This window comes from Eschrichtius robustus, chromosome 11 (assembly GCF_028021215.1).
Source record: "Eschrichtius robustus isolate mEscRob2 chromosome 11, mEscRob2.pri, whole genome shotgun sequence".
Classification (NCBI taxonomy): domain Eukaryota; kingdom Metazoa; phylum Chordata; class Mammalia; order Artiodactyla; family Eschrichtiidae; genus Eschrichtius; species Eschrichtius robustus.
The window spans coordinates 98,573,937-98,593,989 of NC_090834.1; the positions used below are offsets into that span (position 1 = coordinate 98,573,937).

At 53.6% G+C, this 20,053-nt stretch overlaps 1 protein-coding gene across 1 annotated transcript in view; it reads left to right on the plus strand.

Annotated features, from left to right (window-relative positions):
• The first annotated feature begins 5,106 nt into the window (after positions 1-5,106).
• The window catches only part of PRDM11 (PR/SET domain 11), an 81,886-nt gene continuing 66,939 nt past the window's right edge, over positions 5,107-20,053 (plus strand). Inside the window, exon 1 of the mRNA XM_068556477.1 lies at positions 5,107-5,161. The gene's annotated coding sequence lies outside the window, so the exon portion shown is untranslated. The remainder of the gene's footprint in view (positions 5,162-20,053) is intronic.

Genomic DNA, 20,053 nt, shown 5'->3' on the forward strand with positions numbered 1-20,053 from the left:
GGAGTCTCTTTGGTAAGGGCACTAATCTCATTCATGAGGGCCCCATCTTCATGACCATTGCACCTCCCAAAGGCCTCATCCAAATATTATCATGCTGGGGATTAGGTTCCAACACATGAATTTGGGTGGGGGGGCGGTGCAGGGGTGGACACAAACATTCAGTCTATAGCACTGTGAAAGGGAATTTTTGATGTTTTCAGATTCTCTAGTGGGCATGGGGGAGGGCACACCCTGCTTCTCCCCAAGGCTTGGAAGGTGGGAATTTCTCCAGTCACTGGAAGGGAAGTCAGTTGCTGGGCAGCCAGAAAAAAGACAAGTCCACATCAACCTCATAACGGGGTGGGGGGTGGGGGGTGTGATAGTTAAATAAGATGGTTTTTGAACATACCTACCCACTTACCTGCCACTAGGTCAATGTTAGTAGCCACATGGCAGCCAAGGTGATTGTGTGAAAACATAAGTCAGGCCCTGAGTCTCCCCAGCTATAAAGCATCAGTGGCTTCCACTGATGTTCAAATAAAACCAAACCAAGGAAAAGCATGGCCAAGATTCAACCCCTTCTCCTTCTCGTCACCTTCCCTGTCTCCCCTTCCGTACTATACTCTGCACACTGGCCACGGGCCACCCCATACAACAAGCCTGGCTAGCTCCTGCTTCAGGTCCTTTGCACGGGCTGTGTCCCCTGCTGAGTGGACTCAACTACTCCACTGTAGGAGAGGCTGACTCCTTTCCATTGATCAAGACTCCCATGAAATGCCACCTCCTCAGAGAGGCCTTCCCTGTCCTAGGTTCTGAAGTTGCTCCTTTACCCCCAACCTCCATCCTAATCACCTCACCTTGCTGGGCACGTGGTAAGCAGCCCATAAGTGGCAGTGGCTTCTTTAGAAAAGAGGAGGCTGTTCCCTGCCAAACCTCAACGTGGGGGACGAATGGGGGATATCTTGGGGTGGATGGGTAGGGGATAGTGGTTTATGCTTCCTGGGGAGTTGCCAGGAGAGAGGCAAGCTGTCTGTCAGTAGAACCAAAAAATAGCCATGATGATCTGATGCAGGGCATTTGATCTTAGCCGTCGTCAGCAGCTGAGCGAGGAATCCCTTGGTCTTAAGCCAGTCCCTCCTTCCTTCCAAGAGAGGAATCCCTCAGCTGTTGGGCGAGTGGACAAGACAAGACCAGAACAGAACCGTGCCTGGCTTAACACAAGGCCCATGGAATCCAGCTCCCTTCAGCAACTCTTCCAAATGTGGATTTATTTTAAATATTTATTTCTTACCATTAAAAAGGGGGGGCATCTTTAATAAATGGCAGAGAAAACAAAGCTGAGTCAGTAGGATTAGAAGTGGGAAAGGAGGAATGAGGAGGAAGCAACTGCCAAAGTTGTTGGGAATGGGGGTAGATTTTGGCTCTGAGCTTCCTGGCAGCCTGTGTAAAAAGGGAAACCTGATCAGTTATGGAGCTCTTCTTATTAGCAAGGGAGATGCTTGCCAGTTCCTCGGCGGAAATGCAGTTGGTTTTTAGTTTGTTTTTTCCAGGCACTAAATCCTGAATGAAATTTCTCCCTCAAGGCTTTCGGAAGGGTCATTAATTGATGCAATAAACACTTGTCCTTGTTTTACAGCAAATGTGGAAGTGATCTGGGGGGCATTTAACTTGCAGCTTGTTGTATGTATGTTTTACCTGGGTGTCATTATTATTAGTAGGTGAGAAAGGCCTCAGATTGACTTTTCCTTCCAAAGAGCTGAGCTTCATTCCCCTAGAGCATCTAAATATCCTCACAGGGACCTGCAAGTGACTGGGATTGTTGACACATTTTTTGTAGGGCGTGGTCATGAAGTACCTGACCTCCCATCACAAAGTTCTGGTCTGCTCCTATTGTGTGATATGCCCAAGGGAGAAACCAGGGGGATGTATTTTACAAACCTTTAGGCTGAAAAGTTGCATTATGGAGAAGGACGATAAACCAGAAACATCCAAGAGTGGAAGGCACTGAGCGATGGAGTCAGGCAGATGTAGATTTGAATCTTATCCTACCTCTAACTAGCTGTGTGGCCTCGGGCAAGTTTCTTAACCTTTCTGAGCATGGTTTCCCTGTCTGTAAAAATAGTGATGATGAGGTCTGCCTTGGATTATTGAGAGAGTCAAATGGTAAGGTCCCTGAAAGTGTGTGTCATGTGCTCTATTCACTTCAATCCCCTTTGTACCACCCCTCCCCCCAACCAACTTGCTCTCAGAGAATTTGAGTGGAGCTCCCACTCCCATCCCTACTTCTGTGTTTCAGGCCCAACTCAGCCCACAGAGGGCAGCTGAGGCACGGCCTCACAAGACCTGCCCTGTCCAGACCACTTGTCTATGGTGATTACCTTCAGGCCCTGGGGCCAGTTGCTGCCCACTGACCCAGAGCACCTGTGCCAGCCCTTGGCTGCCTTGGGCTCCCAGCAACCCTCCCAGCCTTGTTCCAGGTTCCTTCCTGCGCTCTGGTCTTGATTATGTGGTTACAGGGCAGCTTCTTGAGGGCAGAATGTAAGACCCCTGGTCCAAACTCTTAGTGTCACACAGGAAGAAGCTGGAGCCCAGATAGGCAGAGTCACGTGCCCCAGGTTTCACGGCATGGGGGGGCAGGCTGGACCTCAGACCTGGGTCTCTGAACCCTGCAGTGTCTCTGTGCTCCCCAAGTGTGACGCCTGAAGATTCCCGGCCTGCAATGCCTGAGGACCAGCCCCACTCCAGAGTTGCTGCCTGAAGGCCGACTGTTCCTGGCAAAGAGAAGCCAGACCAGGCCAAATGGATGGGGAGATTTAAATAGAAAACCAGCACCACATGGAAAAATTCCCTTTGCCTCACTCACCAGCTCCTACTCTTAAAGATCTTTTTGCTTTTTGGAGGCTGTGACCACGTTCTGTCTTTATCCACTTGGCTTTCTGGCCTCATCTCTGGTTCCTCTGCTCCACCCACTCTCTACCCCATTCACAACTGGCCACATGTCACACACTCTGGCCACTTTGAGACCTCCATGTCTTTGCCCGTGCTGTTTGCCTTCCTGGAATGCCATCCTACCACTGGTGGAAATTCCAAACCCCCTCTTAGGGCCCACCTCTGACATCATTTCCTTGGTGAATCCTACTCCTCAAAAGGAACAAATGGCTCCCTCCTCAGTGTCCTTTCCCCTCCCTGCCCAAGCACCTGGCCTCCAGTATAAAGCTTAGCACAGTTGGGTGTGCATTAATTATTGAATCAATCTGAGTTAGCCATGAGTTCCTCCATCTCCTGGCCAGACCAAGACCTCCTGGAAGGACCAGATCTAACTAATCTTGGTACTCCCCAGTACCCAATACTCTGCCTGGCATGGAACAGACAGACATTAGGAAACTTTTATAGTTATATTGACTCATATAATTATCGTGTTAATTACCGTTACTTGAGCATCTACTGTGAGCAATCTGGTGCTACGCTCCTTAAGTACTCTCATGGCTCCTCACACAGAGCCAGCAGCGTGGGTTACTGGTGTGCCCCACTTTGCAGATAAGGAAACTGAGACTCAGAGAAGGGAAGTCACTTACTCAAGGTCACCCAGCAAGTAAGAGATGGGCGATTCCAAGAAGCTGTGTTTGTGATGCCAAAGTCAAGGGAAACAAATGAAGTGCTTCCCCCCGCAAGCCCCAACATCCAGACTGCGAGAACTAGGAGCATGTCCTGGGGTCTGACCATGGACGCCATCTGGGGCCGAGGCTCCCAGCCAGCAAAGAAATTGACAGGGAACTCCATCCCCGAGAGGAGGTCATTGCAAGGAGGTACCCACTGGAGGCCTCCTGTGCCAGGCCTTTCAGGGCTTCCAAGGATATCTGGGGGGCGCCCCGCCGCGGTCCTGGGGTCGAATTCCTCTCGGATAATTTCTACTGGAGGTTACGCCCCGGTTTTAGAGCCAGAGCAGCGCAGCCTCCCCTGACAGGAGACATCTCGCACTTCGGCCACTCGCCTTGCAGACAACAACGCCAGAAGAAAACGGTTATTTGGGGAATGGCTGTCTCGGTTACGCCATCCCGCGGTGTCCCGTGCTCCATCCTAACCCGTCGGTTTTCTAAGCGCGGGAGAAAGACTTTCAAGCTTTTAAACACTTTGTCTTTATGAAAATTCCGCCCCATCTTTTCCTTGCTACCTTGTTACTCTGCGATGTTAAATCCCATTTCACACATGGAGAAACTGAGGAACCGAGCAGGCGAGCGCGGTTTAAACATCTTTTCCAAGGCAGCCAGGGACCAGCCCGTCGGGTTCTCAGAATCTCAATCCCGGTAATAAATTTCCATTTGAAGAACACGTGCGGTTCGCGACTTTAAAACCGCAGCCCCACGTAAATAACATTTTAAACGAACCCCCCCACCCACCCACCCAAAGACGCTTTCCCTCAGCTTTCAGCGGGATGCCCGTTTTACAACTTTAGTTTGAATCTCCAAACAGCTGGGCATTCAAAGGGTTAAACAGGATCAGGAGGGGGCCAGCTGCGGGCGGCGGAGCCAAGAAAGGGTTAAAAACATCAACGCATTTATTCCCCAGACTGGTTCAAAAGGGGCAGCAATAGCACCGGGGAGCCGGGGAGCACCCCCCAGGGAATGACTTTTTAAAATTCTAGAACTTTTAATTCCGACCAAAAAAAAAAAGTGTCCCAGTTCGAAAGTTCTTTTAACCTTTTCTTTTTTCATTTATTATTTTTTTTCTCGATTTCTCCGCGGGCTGGTTTATAAAAGTCGCCCTCTCCTTTTGGGTTCGAGGAGCCAGGTTCCCCCCTCCGGGCAGGGCGCGGGGCGGGGGCCGAGGGGGCCCCGGGAGTTTTCTCCGGGGCCGGGTTGGGACGCGGCTGGTGAGTCCCGGCTCCGGCCCCTGAATTGGGGGGTCCGCGTCTGCCCCAAACGCCGCTTTCTTCCGTTTTCCATGTCATTTCCTGTACTAATAAGATGGTGGTCAAAGCAGGGGAGGAGAGCAGCAGCGAGTCGCCGCCGCCGCCGCGCCGAGGCTGGCGCTGAAACTTTGCCTCGCCGGGGACCAGCGCGCCCGCAGCGCGGCCGCTCCCGCCGCGGGGGCCGCCAGCCCGGGCCGCGCCGCCTCCGCCGAGCCGCCCGCCGGGCCGCCCGCGCCGCTCGGGCCCCGCGGCTGCCGCAGCATTCCCGGGAAGGTGAGTCAGCCCCGGTAGCCAATGTGGCCATTGAAAATGGCTTCGGAAAGCGCTCGGCAGTTTGCCAACGCGCGCGGGGGCCGCCGGTGCAGGGGCTGCGAGCGGCCTCCGGGGTGGCGGGCGGCCGGGGGAGTCATCGCGGGCAGTGCGGGGGGCCCGGGCGGCGCGGGCGCGGACCGGGGGGGCGGCTCGCCCCGGCCCCGAGGTGGGTTAACCCTCGGCAGGTAGCTGCTGCCGCTGCCGCTGCCGCTGCCGCCGCTGCCGCCGCCGCCGCCGCCGCCGCCGTGGGATTCGGGGGCCGCCCCTCCGCCTCCTTCCTCCCCGCCAGCTCCTAGCTCGCTCGCCTTGTTACAATGTAGCCTTTTCTCTGCGCCGACGTGCCGCCCGCTGACGGATGTGGCCGCCGACCAATGGGAGCGGCCGCCCGGGCCGAGCGTTCGGAATGAGAACGCGGTGACACGGGCGGGGCGGGGCGCCGAAGGCTGGAGGGCTCGCCGCCGCCGCTGGCCTAGTTCTTGGGGGCACTTTGGGCTCGGCCCCCGGGGGCTGATTTGGGGGGCACGGGGCCTTCCAGGGTGCAGTGGGGCCTCTTCCCACGCGCCGCACGATTTCCCGCTAAACGTGGCCGCGCCGGGGGCTGTTTCTTTAATACATTTTCCATCTTAGTTGCGGTGTAGACTCTTCGGGAAATGTCCGGAGTGTAGCCTCCATCCCCCACTCGCAATCCCCAAGGTGCTCTGCTCTGCAGGCACTTAGCGGCCGATGACCTTTCTCCGGTCAAGGCCAGCACGCCCTAGGCAAGTGACTGCAAGGAGAATACAAACGTCTCGAGCGCTGAGCAGTGCTGGCGGAAAAGTTGCTTGTGTCTTGTATGGGGTTGGGCGATAGGGGCTTAGATCCCAGGGGTGGGCTGGGACTTCGGGGAGAAAAATGTTAAACCTCTCTTCTTAGACGTTTGCTTCATGTGGAGAAAGGCTGTGGTATATAATTTAGAGTGGTTGAAGGAAACACACCCAGTTCTTTGTCCGCGGGGACAGGAGGCAATAATGAGAGATTGCTCTCCATGCCTGGAAACCCTATAAAATGGGGGTTTTATCTGTGCTGGGGCAAAAGAATTTTCCATGGAGCGTGATGCCTCTGGCACCCAAGCTGGCCTTTGCCCACATTTCCCCTTGAGAGGAAGAAAGGGGTTAGGGTTGTGAGGTCCATGGGGCAAAAGTAACAGGCTGTGTTTCCTTTCAGGGGGAGTGGGGCATGATTTTCACCCACCAACGCTCTGAGAGGTGGGCAAGCAGATTTCTGTGTGGGCACGTGTCTGGGAATAGAGCCCAGGCCTATTGCTTTAGTTTAATGAAAAGGGGCTTCTCCACTGGAGTCCTTCCTCCCCTTCATACTAATAGGCGACTTTGGACTTGGCACGGTTACTTTTGACCTCTCTGGACCTTGCTTCTCCATCCCTAAAGTGGGGCTAACAAAGCCTGCCTGGCCAGTCAGCTGTGAGATTAAATGAGATAGCACAGAGAAAATGCCTAGCCCGGGGGCCACACATGATATAAGAAGTGTTGTTCTCTCTGCCTGGGATTGTTGCAGAGCACTCTCTTGGGAATATCAGGATTGCCCAACCAGCCCCACCTAGGTCCATTCAGTCCCAAACTGACGGGGCTTCCAAGGAGCAGCTGGGGCAGGGTCTACTCTCCCTTCCCTAGAGACATATTCAAAGATGAGGGGCTCCCCTCACTGGTCCCAGGAGCCCTTGATCAGCCATCACAACCATCACTTATATACTACTCTGACCTGAGTTACAGTTCTGTCCTCCAGACCCTTTGGATTGATGTGTTTCATAAATTTGTTCTCCTTGGTGTCAAGTTAAGACTACAATCATCTGAATCTTTCCTCACCTGGACTTAAATTGGGTGGGGGAGGGGAGGCGAGGTTTCCCTAGTTCTAAGTTATTGGCAAGTATGAAGGAAGTAAAGACCACTGAACAAGGAGTCAGGAGTCATTCCTGTTTATTCATATGCCTCCTCTGTCTGTTCTCTTGACCATCTCACAGTTATGACCAACACACAGATTCCAAGGCTGTCCCATCATCTTCCTCCCTAAACCTCCTCCAGGGCTCTCATCTTGGCCACGGCTACCACTATTCTGCTAGTCGTTAAGGCAGAAACCTTTGTGTCTCCGTTCCCTCACCGCAATCCACTATATCTCCGGATCTAGGGAACTTTAACCTATAAATTGAATCCGTACGCTCCTCTCCGTCTTCTCTTCCCCAGTGTCTTGGTCAAGCCACCACTGTCTATCCCCAGGACAACAGCACTAGCCTCCTAACTGTCCACCTGTGACCTCCCCTCCACGCCAGTCTCAGGATGGCAGTAAGAGTGATCTGTTCCAAAGAAGATCACAGCAAGCTCCCCAGTTTTGTGTAAAGCACTGAGAAGTCTTCCCAGTGCTTTTGGGATAAAGAACCAAATTGTTACCATAACCTAGAAGCTTCTGAGTAATCTGGCCCCTACCCTTTCCTTGGCCTCATCTTCCACCTCCCCTCGATCTCTCTGTACTCCGTATTCTCGCCTGCACATGCTGGTCCCTCCTTCTGGAATACTGAAACAATTGTGATCTAATGAATGAGTTAAGGCTGGGGAAGGGCAAGATGGAGAGGGAGAGTGTCTGGTGGTCCTTAATGCTACCCCCTAAATATTTCCAGTTCATCCAAGCACATGTAGGATTGAATCTAGGTCCCCTTGTGTTGGGTGGGGCTGTGTGACTGGCCAGTGAGTTGTGAACTACGGTGACACATGCCACTTCTGGGCCAAAGCATCTAGTTGCTGGTGTGAGACCCTCCTGAGTGCTCTTTTCCTGTGGTGTGGCAACTGGCAGGAGGTGGGATGGTGGCTGTTTCTGCTAGCCTGGGTCCCCGTGTTACTACCTGAGTGGAGTCCCTTGGTGCCCCATGATGGACATGCAGCATGAGTGATAATTAAGCCTTTGTTGTTTTCAACCACTTAGATTTACGGGTTGTTTGTTACTGCAGCATAACCTAGCCTGTCCTGACTGATACAGAGAGTAGGGGAGCATTCCAGGCAGAGACAAGTATACACACACAGACTTGGAAAAGCTCATCCTCAGCAGCCAGGGTGAGCTTTTTTGACAAATAAATCTGAGTCTATCAACCTCTGCCTGAAAAGCCTTCAGGGACTCCCACTGTATTTAGGAGAAAGACAGAAATCCTTAAGTTGCCCTCCAGATGCTATGGGGACACCGTCTTGCCTCCCCCTATTTACCATGGTTAGCCTAACATGGTGCTATCCTCATGTTGCCCCCTCTGCCCTGACCATGAATTCCACTCCTCTCGTAGGCCTCTTCCTCATCTTTTAGCTTTAGCGTCACCTCTTCAGGGAAGCCCTCCCAGATTAGGTTGAACTCCCCATTATGGCCTTTCATGGCCCCATGTACCTCGCATTTATAGCACTCGTCTTAGTAGCAATTTTACATTTATTGTTGTAATTATTGCTTGCAGTCTCACTCTTTCATCAGACCATCAGCTCTGCGAGGGCAGGGCCTGGGTTGGTGTGTGTGTGCCGCTGCACCTCCAGTGTCTGTGCATGAGAGCTGCTCACGGAATACCTTCTGATAAATCCCTGAGCATTGGCTGGGGGCTCACAATGTGCTGGAGGCTAAGGACAGGATTAATAAACGCTGCTTCCTTGGAGTATGGGCAGGTGGGTCCAGCTGCAAGGAGGTGTCAGGTGTGGGAGGAAATGTGGCCTGTAGAGTGCAGATCCTAAGCTCCCCATACTTAACAGGTGTCCATGCCCCAGAAGGACCATGTTTCTAGAGTGTATGAGGGAAAATTCCAGAAAGGCCGAGAGGGTGAGATTTAACAGATCCTTGAGGTCTCTGATCTATGGAGTGTATGATTCAGTGAAGGGACCACACAGTAGGAGATCTAGGGCTGATGAAGATGAAGATAATGATGATGAAGGCAGCTAATATTTACTGAGGGCTTCTTGTGTGCCAGGTGTGGTCCTAAGCATGTCACATACCCTACACAGAAAACAAGGTAGGTATTATTATTTCCATTTCACAGATGGGGAAACTGAGGCCCCAAGAGGTGATGGCAGGGACCCAGGGTTACACAGCAGTGTGGCCAGGATTGGAACGCTGGCAGTCTGATGCCATCTCCCTTGGGATGCCCTCTTAGAGTGAGGGCAGGGAACCCCAGACCCACCAAGGAGAAGCCCCTTTGGAAATGTCACATGACATTATAAAGTTTCCAGGAGGTAACATCCACCTAACGTTGGGGTTTGAGAAAAGGGGTTCCTGGCTCAGAGGTGCCTGGTGGCCTTGGTGCCAGGGCATCTGGTGCCTTTCCACCCCTGTTCTGGCCTGGGAGTCCTTAGAGGCCCCAGAGCTCCATGTTCTTAGAGTGGGACCTGGGAGGGACTTCCCTGCAGCTGGCCCCGGGGCTGCACCGGAAAAATAAGCCGTGCAGAAAGAAAAAAAAAAAAAAAAACAATGAAGAAAAAAGAAAAATGTGCTGTTATTTTTAAAAAGCCTGTTTCCTATTGCAGATTTGTATCTGCGTTGGAAAGGCCAGTGTTCACAGGGGCAGTCACACTCGTGGTGGCGTCGCCGGGGCTAAGGCTCTTTAAGAGGGGCGGCCTGGGGCATCCTTCAGTTCTTCCTTCATTCATCAGGTGGTCAGTGCACACAGCGAGGCACTGTGCTGGGCTTGGGGGTGCAGTGTGGAACCCAGTCCTTGCCCCTCCAGAACTCACAGACCAGTGGGAGGAGGTGGGCAGTTAACCAGGCAGTTACAGTTTATAGCAGAAGGATGCAAGGGAGACAGCCATCGACTCTAAGTCAAGGAAAGCTTCCCTGAGGAGGAGGCCTTTCAGCTGGGTTTTGAAGGATGAGTAGGAGTTGGAAAGAAAGGGGAGAGGCATTCCAGTGTGGGACGAGGCTTGTACAAAGGCAGGAGCACACGGAATGGCTTGGAGAGGCTTGGGTGGTTCATTTGGCTGGAGAGTGTGGGTAAGGGAGGAGGTGGAGGGAGATGAGGCTAGAAAGAGAATAACAGTGATGATAATAGTAATATGACTAACACACCAGTCCTGATCCTGCCTCAGGGCCTTTGCACTGGTTGTTCCCGCTGCTAGAACACTCTTACCCATTATCTCCATGGCAGGCTCCCTCACCTCCATCAGGATTTGCTCAAATGTCGCCTTCTTGTGGGCACTTTCTCATTTAAAATTGCAACCCCTGCCCCCTTATCCTCCTCTGCTTGCCTGCTTTTTTTCTCCTTAGTGCATAGCACATATAACACGCCCTGTGTTTTACTTATTTATCAATATGTTGTCTTTGGCTGCCTCCTTTAATTATGCTGTAAGTTCCCGGAGAGCGGGGAGTTTTGTCAGCTTTGTTCAGTGCTGCATGAACAGTGCAGAGCACATAGTAAGGCCTCATATTTGTGGAATGAATGAATGAATTGAGCACTTACTATGTGCACAGTGCTTCAGAACACATTTTCTATTTCATCTTCCCAGCAGTACCCTGATATTGGTACTATTATTTCCCCATTCTACTGACACTATTATTTCCCTTTGGGAAACCAAAGCTCAGAGAGGTGGAGTAACTTGCCCAAAGTTTCCCAGTTGGTAAGCAGCACAGCTGGGATTTGAACCCAGGTCTTCTGGCTCCTGAGCCCTCCCACCTAACCCCGATGCTCTATCCCAGCCAGATTGTGAAAGGTTATGACTGCTATGCTGAGGAGTTTATACTCTGTCTGTGGGGCCTCTGGGAACTGCAGAGGGTTTTATGACGAGAAAGCTGACGTGGAGGGCAGATCCAGGTCCCAGAAATCAGCAGCAGCAGCAGCTTGGGTGTGAGGCTGGAGGCAGGGAGGCCGATTAGGAGGCTGTTACAGTAGTCAAGGTAGGAGAGGATGAGGATGAAGATGGGCATGGTGATGGCCATTCCGAAAGGGAAGGTGGAGGAAGGAGGTGAGGACTTGGTCCTCCACACTGAGGCTCAGTGCAGATGGTTTGGGGCACAGTTCTGGGGGCTGCAGGCTTCCTAGAGTGTGTCTGGCTTCATTTCTGAGTAACCGTGGCACCCCCAGATAAGACGCAGCAAAGTGCCTTGGGCTGGCCTCTTGGTGGGGGCCGCAGAGAGGGAGCGTGTGGGCGGGGACAGCGCTATGCCCTTGAGGCGGGTGTGGCCTCAGGTTCATTCCTGCCCCTGCGCCTGGCAGCTGGGAGATGTGGGTAAGAGGCTGCCTGTCTGGGGGTTGCCTGTCTCCTCATCTGCACAGCAGGCGTGATAATGGTGCTGGCCTCGCAGAGGATCCTGAGGAAGCAGCACCGAGCACCAGTGTGGCACGGGGACGGCTCTGGGGCCACCTCCTCGGGTGTGAGGTCATGACCACAGGGGAGGCATGCCCTAGGGCACGGAAATAATCTTGTGCCCCTTGCTGGGGACAGCAGTGCCTGAATGTGAGACAGTGGATGAGTCATGGGAGGGGGGTCTCTACTTGAAGGTGACTGGACCACACCTTCAGACACTTACCCACCCCCACAGGCTTGTGTTCAAGGCCAACCGTGCTTGGGCCTCAGTCTCCCTTTCTGTACATGGAGACGGTAATGTCAGTCCTGCATCACCTTCTGTGGAAGAAAACCTTTTCCTCCCTGTTTTCAGGACCACGTGTTAAGAGGAAGACATATTGAGCATCAGGGCACTTGACATCAGCCCCGTGAGGTCTCTTCTACATCCATTTCTGGATGAGGAAACTTGGGTTCAGAGAGGATACGTGACTAGCTTCAGATCCCACAGTCATAATCTAATCTTTCCAATCACCTGGAGAAACCCACATCAACAAAGGAGGCTTTAGGGGTTGCCTCCTTGTGTTATGTAACAACTCCAGCAGGTCCCCTGGGTGCTTTCAAACCAGGATTTGATTTATAAGCTCTTGGTTTACACAGCCGGCTTCAGGACCCTCTCCCCACCCAGGAACCTCTCCCCACCCAGGAACCTCTCCCCACCCAGGGACCTCATGGGTCAGATCTTGCTGGCGCATCCGGACAAGCCAAGAGCCTGCTGTGCAATGACTCTGGGCTGCGGGGGCGGAGGTGGAGAAGGACGAGGGCTGCTGGCCATCCTGTTCCCCAGCGTCAGCCTCAGATCAGGGGTGGGTGCTGAGGGGTGGGGACCCTATTCGCAAAGTGAGGCAAGCCTGGGCTTCTGGAGCCTTCAGTGCCTTCTAGGGCTTTCCCTTCCACCCCTCATTCTTCCCCATCCCACCTGATCCATAAGGGCAACCCAGGACTCTCTTCTTGACTTCAAACTTCTCCCAAATCCTTTATCATTAGTCTCTGAGGCAGGCAGAACAGCTCTCACGACCCCCATTTTATAGCTGAAAAAACTGAGGTCAGAGATGGGAAGTGACTTGCCGGAGGTCATACAATTTAGGGGGTGACCGAGCGAAAATTCTAACCCCACATCTAGCATTTCTTCCTCCGCACCCCAGGCCTCCACTTCCTGGAATTAGAGCAGAATGGGGACCTCTGAGAGCATTTGGCCTAGTCTCGGTGCCCTGCCCTCCAAAAGGACAGGCTGTCCGGCCACTGCTTGAATATCTGTAGCAGCAGGAGCTCACCCCGTCCTGAGGGGACAGAGGCAGCAACCCCGGGTGATGTGCATGAAGGAACTCGGGGTAGGAGGGGCTGGTGACCAGTGGGCTCCTTCTCCTGGGCAGGGCTGGGGGCGAGAGGGATCGGCAGGCAGGATATCAACTTGTCTTGGGCTGGGCTGCAGTGGACGTCACTGAGCAAGTAAATATGGAACCACGCCCACGATGTCAGCTTTCCCAGAGTGGCTTCTCCCACTATCTTGTACTTTCCCCAAGGAAAAGTGCTGAGGAGCAGGAAGGGATCCTGCTGCCCGATGCCCAGGGGATGGAGATGGCCAGCTTGAGAGGCTCCAGGATGGCTGAGGGGCATGGGGAGCAGCCCACCGGACCCTCAGCCCCAGCAGGGGGTGAGCCTCTTGTAGGGACAGCCGACCGGGACCCAGTTGGGGTGGACTCAGCGTTGTCATGGCCTAAGGTACAGGGCAGGTGGGCTCTGGGTGGGTGAGGGTGGAGTTGCAGGCTGGGGCCCGACCCCACTTCACAGCCCGGCTCTTCACTGCTCTAACCCAACCAGACAGGGGGCATTTCCCGGGGTGGTGCAGGGCCCCTCCTCAGACCAGCTGTGTTCCAGAGGGGGCTGGTATTTGGAGAGGAGGTGAAGAGGATCAGAGGCTTAAGGTGTCCCAGGGAGGGGGGCAGGGTGAGAAGGGAGAAGCCCCTTAGCCTGGGGTGGGGAGGGCAGGGCGGTGAGATCATCAAAGGAGATCAGCAAACTCAGCAGCCAGGAAGAATTTACTCCCAAGAGAAGATGTTGGGTCTTTCGGGGAGAGGAGCAGAAAGGGAAGATCCAGGTCAAGAGTTTCCGACTAGGTCATCCCAGGTCTTTTATACACATCGGTAACAGCCGAACCTGAATGGGGCTTACAGGTGTGTATGGGCTCTGCCTGAAGCAGGGTGCTGCCTGACTCATGTTACTAGCCTCAGTTTACAGAGGAAAGATGGAGGCCCAGAGAAGTGAAGTGACGTACCCAAGGCCACACAGCTATGAAAGGCTGAGTCAGGATTTGAACCCAGGTCTGGTCTGATTCCAGAGGCTGAGCTCTTCACCACTGCGTGGGGCTACCTCACTGTTACTGCAGTGGGAAATGCTGTCAGGAGCCTGTGCTGGAGGGAATGGTGGACTTGAGGGCTTGCAGGTTCCAAAAGTCTGCCCCTGTGATGCTGGGCAGTACAGAGAGGGTACAGTGTGGGCCAGCTTTATTCTGTTGCATGGCAGTGATCACCACCATTCTGTCTTCCAGTTCACTTATTCGTTCTTCGGCCTCAGTTATTCTGCTATTGATTCCTTCTAGTGTAGTTTTCATTTCAGTTATTGTATTGTTCATCTCTGTTTGTTCTTTAGTTCTTCTAGGTCTTTGTTAGACATTTCTTGTATCTCCTAGATCTCTGCCTCCATTTGTTTTCTGAGATCTTGGATCATTTTTACTATCATTACTCTGAAATCTTTTTTGGGTAGATCCAATGTGGGCCAGTTGTGACATCAGGCCAGTCACCCTCTGTGTGCTTCTACATGCTCACCTGAGAAATGGGGATGCCTAGCACAGGTAGTGCACCTGTTACAGGGTTGCTGGGACCTTCCCATGCAATATTTGAGCCAGTAGATGTTCATGGAGCACCCCTTTGGGCTCTGGAGGTCCAAACATAGACATAATTTGATGGGCCCTGCGCCGGGAACACAGAGCCCTGCCAGTGCCATGGAGAGGGTGGTCTGCAGACTACCGCCCGTCCATGAGCTCTGTGTTACTGGTCTGCAGTGAGACAGGTACAGACATTAGAGTAAGTGTTGAGAAACTCATATTGCAACTTGACACTACCATGCCATTTTTTATTGTAATTTACAAAAGCATCAGTGGGCAGCAGATTGGAAAACTTACCAAAAAAAAATGTTTCTTTACCATAAATAGTTTGAGCAGCTCTGGCCCAGATCCTAACTGTGATTTAAGGTAGGAAGTGCCCTGCTGCTCAGAGACAGGGTGGGGAAGAGAGCAAGTATTCTGCCTTGGCAGTGGGGGAGGGAGAGCATAGTTAGGCTTCCCAGAAGTGATGTCAAGCTGGACCTTGAAGGAGGAGTAAGAGTTTGCCCGGTGGAGGAAGAGGGAAGGACATTGTCAGCACTGGGAACAGTATGTGCAAAGTCAGGCAACGTGAGGATCCCAGGGTTCAGGGAACGGCATGTGAGCAGGGTGTTTGGAGAAGAGGTGGCTGAATGGCCCTGGAGAGGCAGGTTAGGGCCAGCCCAGGAAGGCCCTGAAGGCCAGGCTAAGGAGTTGAGACCTAAAGACTGTCCTGGAGGCAGAGAGCCTGAGGTGGGAGGTAAGATCACGCTGAGTAGGTGCTTTAAAGGACTGAAGGGGCCATCAGGTGGAGTTTCCTTTCGGTCTTCACCCTTGAGGAAGGCTGCTTCTTGGTACGCAGTGGGGTAGGTTGCTAGTAAGCAGACCCCGTAGCTCTGCCGGTGCCTGGCTGCCCTGGGAGTCAGTCCTGGCTGGACAGGCAGGCTGGCCTCTGGCGTAAGCAGCAGGCCTTCCCAGGCTGTCCTGGTCAGTGGGGTGGCATCTGGGGTGGTCGGGTGGCCATGGCTGAACCCTCTTGTCTCCACTGCCCCACGCTGCCAGCGCTGCGAGCTCACCGGGGCTGTGCCAGCTACCGCCTAGGAGTCAGTGCGGGCGGGAGGAGCCAGGCCTGAGGTCTGTAGCTGAGTTTGGGGGTTGGCCAGGCGCCAGGAGCCTGGTGTGTGATGGCTTGGGTCCGTTTAGGAGGTGAGCAGTGGACGGCAGCCTGAAGTTGCTTCCTGCGTGAACCCTCTGATGGGCCAGAGCTGAGCTGAGGCCCGCCTTTGAGACCTGAGCGGTGAACACGTGGTTGAGGTGACGAGGGAGAGTTGATGTCCCCACCTGGGCCGACTGGCAGAGCGGCGCAGTGTCGGGGCAGCGGAGTCGCTGCTGTGGTCCTGAGCTCTGACCCAGCCTCCTGTTCCGAGAGGAGGCGACCTGCCCCGTCCCGGGGCCCCTGGGAACAGACCAACGTGCACCTGGGCCTGCATATGGCCACAGGTCCACGGAGAGCGTGGCGGCCTGCCTAGGAGGGAGCTGTGCGGAGCGCCCCTCCCACCAGCCCCACCTACGCCCTCCTCCCTGGGGCCCTGTTCAAGGTGGCCCAGCCTCTGGCTCCCTCCCTGCAGCTCCCCGCCGGGCTGGCTGCCATTCAGCGGGGAGTCCAGCTGCCTGGGATCCTGCCCGATGGGGCTGGGGAGGCGTTCGCAGGAGTCATTGGGATGTTTTTTTTTTTTTTTGTAGATATTAATCCAACTATATATATATATATATTTTTTTAACATCTTTATTAGAGCATAATCGCTTTACAATGCTGTGTCAGTTTCTGCTTTATAACAAAGTGAATCAGTTATACGTATACATATGTCCCCATATCTCTTCCCTCTTGCATCTCCCTCCCTCCCACCCTCCCTATCCCACCCCTCTACCCCACCCTCCCTATCCCACCCCTCTACCCCACCCTCCCTATCCCACCCCTCTAGGTGGTCACAAAACACGTAGCTGATCTCCCTGTGCTATGCGGCTGCTTCCCGCTAGCTCTCTATTTTACGTTTGGTGCTTTGGTTTTGACAGGGGCCTTGGTCGTGCTTGGAGGCTTCTGTCCTCAGACCTCCCTGGCCCTCTGTGCCGTGGGCTGGCCCCACGCTGGACTCAGTATTGCCACAGCCCTGGGTCTCCCTGAGGCAGGAGGGGGCAGCTCTGGGGCAGCTGGACCACCTCAGGCTTCGTCCTGCTGCCCCACCCTCTCCCAGAGCTGGCACTTTTCACTGTGAGTGCCAGGTGGGACCTTCTTGCTTCTCGGCAGCCCCTGTCCTCACAGGACCCCGAGCCAGTTCTGCGTGGCCTGTACTGCTTTGCCTCCCAGGTGAAGTCCTCCGAGGCTGGCCCTTTGCTCGCCCCTCCTGGCAGTGACTGAGCTTTGCTCTTCCTCCCCTTGATTGCCCTTGTGGGTCTGTCGCCCGCCCCTGCCCCGGCTCCCTGGGCTAGCGGTGAGGGAAGGACTCGCTGGCCTGGCTCCCAGGAGCCCCTGCCCCCAGTTTCAGGTAGAAACCGGACTCCGCCCGGGCACCTGTCGGTGGCTCCCTGCCCTCCCCGCAAGCACCCTGGCCCTCGGCCCAGGACAGTAGCCAAGAAAGGCTCCCCTGCCCTTTTGGACTCACTCCTGTCTTGCAGCAAGTGTGGCTGCCTTTGGCGATAAGGTGTTGCCACCTCCTTTTCTGTCCGTGGCATGGATGAGGCCGTGTGTTTTGTGGGAGTCCGTATGGTTCACAAAGGGGCTACACGGATGATGTTTCATCTACACAGCAAGACTGGGAGGTGGATACTGTGAGCCCATTTTGCGGATGAGGGAGTTGAGGCTCCACAGGTTCAGTGACTTTGTTAAGGTCTTGTAAGAAGTCAGGGGCTGAGCTGGGACTCAGAACTATATCGCTTGACTCTTTTCTTGACGCTGTAGCTGTCTTGAAGGTAAGAGCTTCACTGGTCCTGGCTTGTTACAGTGCCTGACTAGGGCTAGGGGTCTGGCTGGGGCTAGGGATCCGCCTGTTGGGGATTAGGGCTCCTCATGTGACCTGGGCTGTTGCCTGGGCTCAGTGTCACAGTCAGGGGCGCTCAGCCCTATAAGCATTTTACATCCACTTCCTCCTTCCTTCCTGAATTCTTGTCCCCAATGTGAGGTCTTCCCAAAGACATGGCCCCCACCCTGGGAGTCTGAGGCTGACGCCAGACATGCTGGCCAGGGGCTGGGGGCTGCTGGGACAGAGGGGCCAGGGCTGGGTGTTATTGGGAGAAGGGGAGGGGTGGAGCTGTACAGCTGGAGGTGGACTTGGTAGCTGGCCTGTGTGCCTCTGACTGCGTCACAGTGAGCGTCCACAACTCCTGGCCTCTCCCTCCTCCAAGATCCGATTCTCTGTGCTTCCTTAAAGCCGCTCACGATGCGGGGACAGTAAGGGCTTTGCTCTGCTCCCCTGATGAGGCTGTGAGGTCCAGAAGGACTAGACCCACCTATCCTTGTGGTAAATCCCTCCACCCCAATGCACATGCTTGCACACTTCCAGGGACCAGTAGCTCACTGTTTCCAAGACAGCTCATTGTGTCTTTTTTATGTTGTTTTACTGTGTTTTAATTATGTAAGGGATATACGGATACATTTTTGCTGTAAAAAAAGCAAATAATATTTAAAAAGTGAAATATAGTCTCCTTGATAACCGTAGCATTCCAGCCTCCTCTGCAAGGTTAATCATCACTGTTATTACTTCGGTATATATCCATCTAGATCTTTGTCTATGCACCGCACACAGAACCTATAGGAATATGTACCATTATAGCATGTGCGTGTGTGTGTGTGCATGCATATGTGTGTTTAAACAAATGGTTTCATTCTTCAAATTGCTTTTCTCACTTAACATTGGATCTAGGAAATCTAGTCATAGTTTTACACAGTGAGCTTACCATATTGTTTTTCTTCTTTTTTTTTTTTAAACTAATATACAGTAGTATATCAATGGAGAGGATCATCATTTATTTAACCATTCTCTTACTGCTGGACATTTAGGTTAATTCTGATTTTATTCTTGTGCCTCTTTGGTCATATCTGTAGCAGCTACTGCTGGGTTATGGGAGCCAGTTGCATTTTTAACAAATTATTGTGCAATATTTAAAATCTGTCCCCTGAGGCTCTGCACAGAACCAAATGTCTCCCTGTGGGTCTCCCACTATTCCTGAATCCCTTCTTTAGCCAGAGAGAAAATCTGCCCCTGTGCCCTCTGGCAGTCCCCAGAGAGCTGGAAACAATGGCCATGGACCCTGGAGTCTTTTCTCTTTCACACTTGGGTTTTTCTACCGTTACTCGAAAGGTGTGTTTTTGAATGACTCCTCTCTCGGGTGGCTGTCGTGATAAGTGAACTTTGGAATCCAGATGCCTTGGTTCAAATCCTGGTGTTTCTGGGAAATTGACTTAACCTCTCGGTGCCTAGTTTCGTCCTTTGTAAAATACAGATGACAATAGCATGAGTACCGTGGTGCTTCTGTGAGGACCAAGTAAACTAACATGTATAAGGTGCAAGATGTTCATAAAATCCTAATAATATTATTACCCTGGGGTCTCCTGTCTGCGTTAGGTCCAGGCCCACCTCGGTGCGCAGAGGGCCTGTGCTCCCGTGGACAGCCTGGGATGGCTCCAGTCTTTGCGACAGCTTCATCCCACTGTTCACCGATTTCCCAGAGGAGGCTGCTGCCTGGGAATGCAGTGGGTGATCCGATTTCTGCCCGGCTTGGTCCTGTAGGTTCTGGATCGGGGCCTACTGGGAGGGAAGGAGGTCAGCCTGACCCTTCGCTTAGTGGTGGTGGCCAGGAACCTGGTAACATGACCCCATACCTCGGGCAGATTTACCGACTCTCAATGGGGCCTGTTGTGGCCGGGGATTTGATCTCCCTTGGCCTGCAGGGTGGGCAGGAGAAGAAAGCAGCTTGGGGCCAAGCTCTCCCCTGAGAGCCCCGGGGCCCCTCTGGGCCACACTGGCTGGTCCAGGCTTGGGTTTACCTTTCAGCCCGTGGGGCAAATCTCCACAGATGACTGTATATTTAGTGCTGGAAAGGATGGCCCCTTTGCTCTTTTTCTCACCCCTCCATCCCCCCCGACCCCCTTTCAGGTTCGAAACCACCTTTAGGCCACCAACTAACCAGCTCTGCACAGCCACTCTCTGAAGTCGGCAGCTTGGTCAAAGCCATTTCACACATGAGGAATCAGAGGCCCAGAGACGTCAAGTGACTTTCCCAAAGCCACACAGTTAGCCGCTGGCAGGGTTGGGAATATACCCAGGCCGTCTGGCTCCTTGTTCAGTTCTTTTTCACGAGGCCACCCAACGTGATATCTTGGTGGAAGGTGCCCAGCGGGGCAGCCCTGCTTGACCTCTTGCCCTCTGGTCTGTGGCATGTGTGGTCAATGAGCACAGAGGGTTGGGATTATTTCCCGAGAGGCGAGAAGCACCGTCACTGGCCCGGGGCCCAGCCCTTCCCCAGCACCAGCCACAAACCCTCTCAGTAGCCAGAGGTGGCAGGGGACAGAGTGTGGCTGCTTCAGCTGAGGCCATGTGCCCTGCTGGGGAGAAGGCTCGCTCTCTGGGCCTGTCCTGTGGTGTGGGCAGCGGCCTG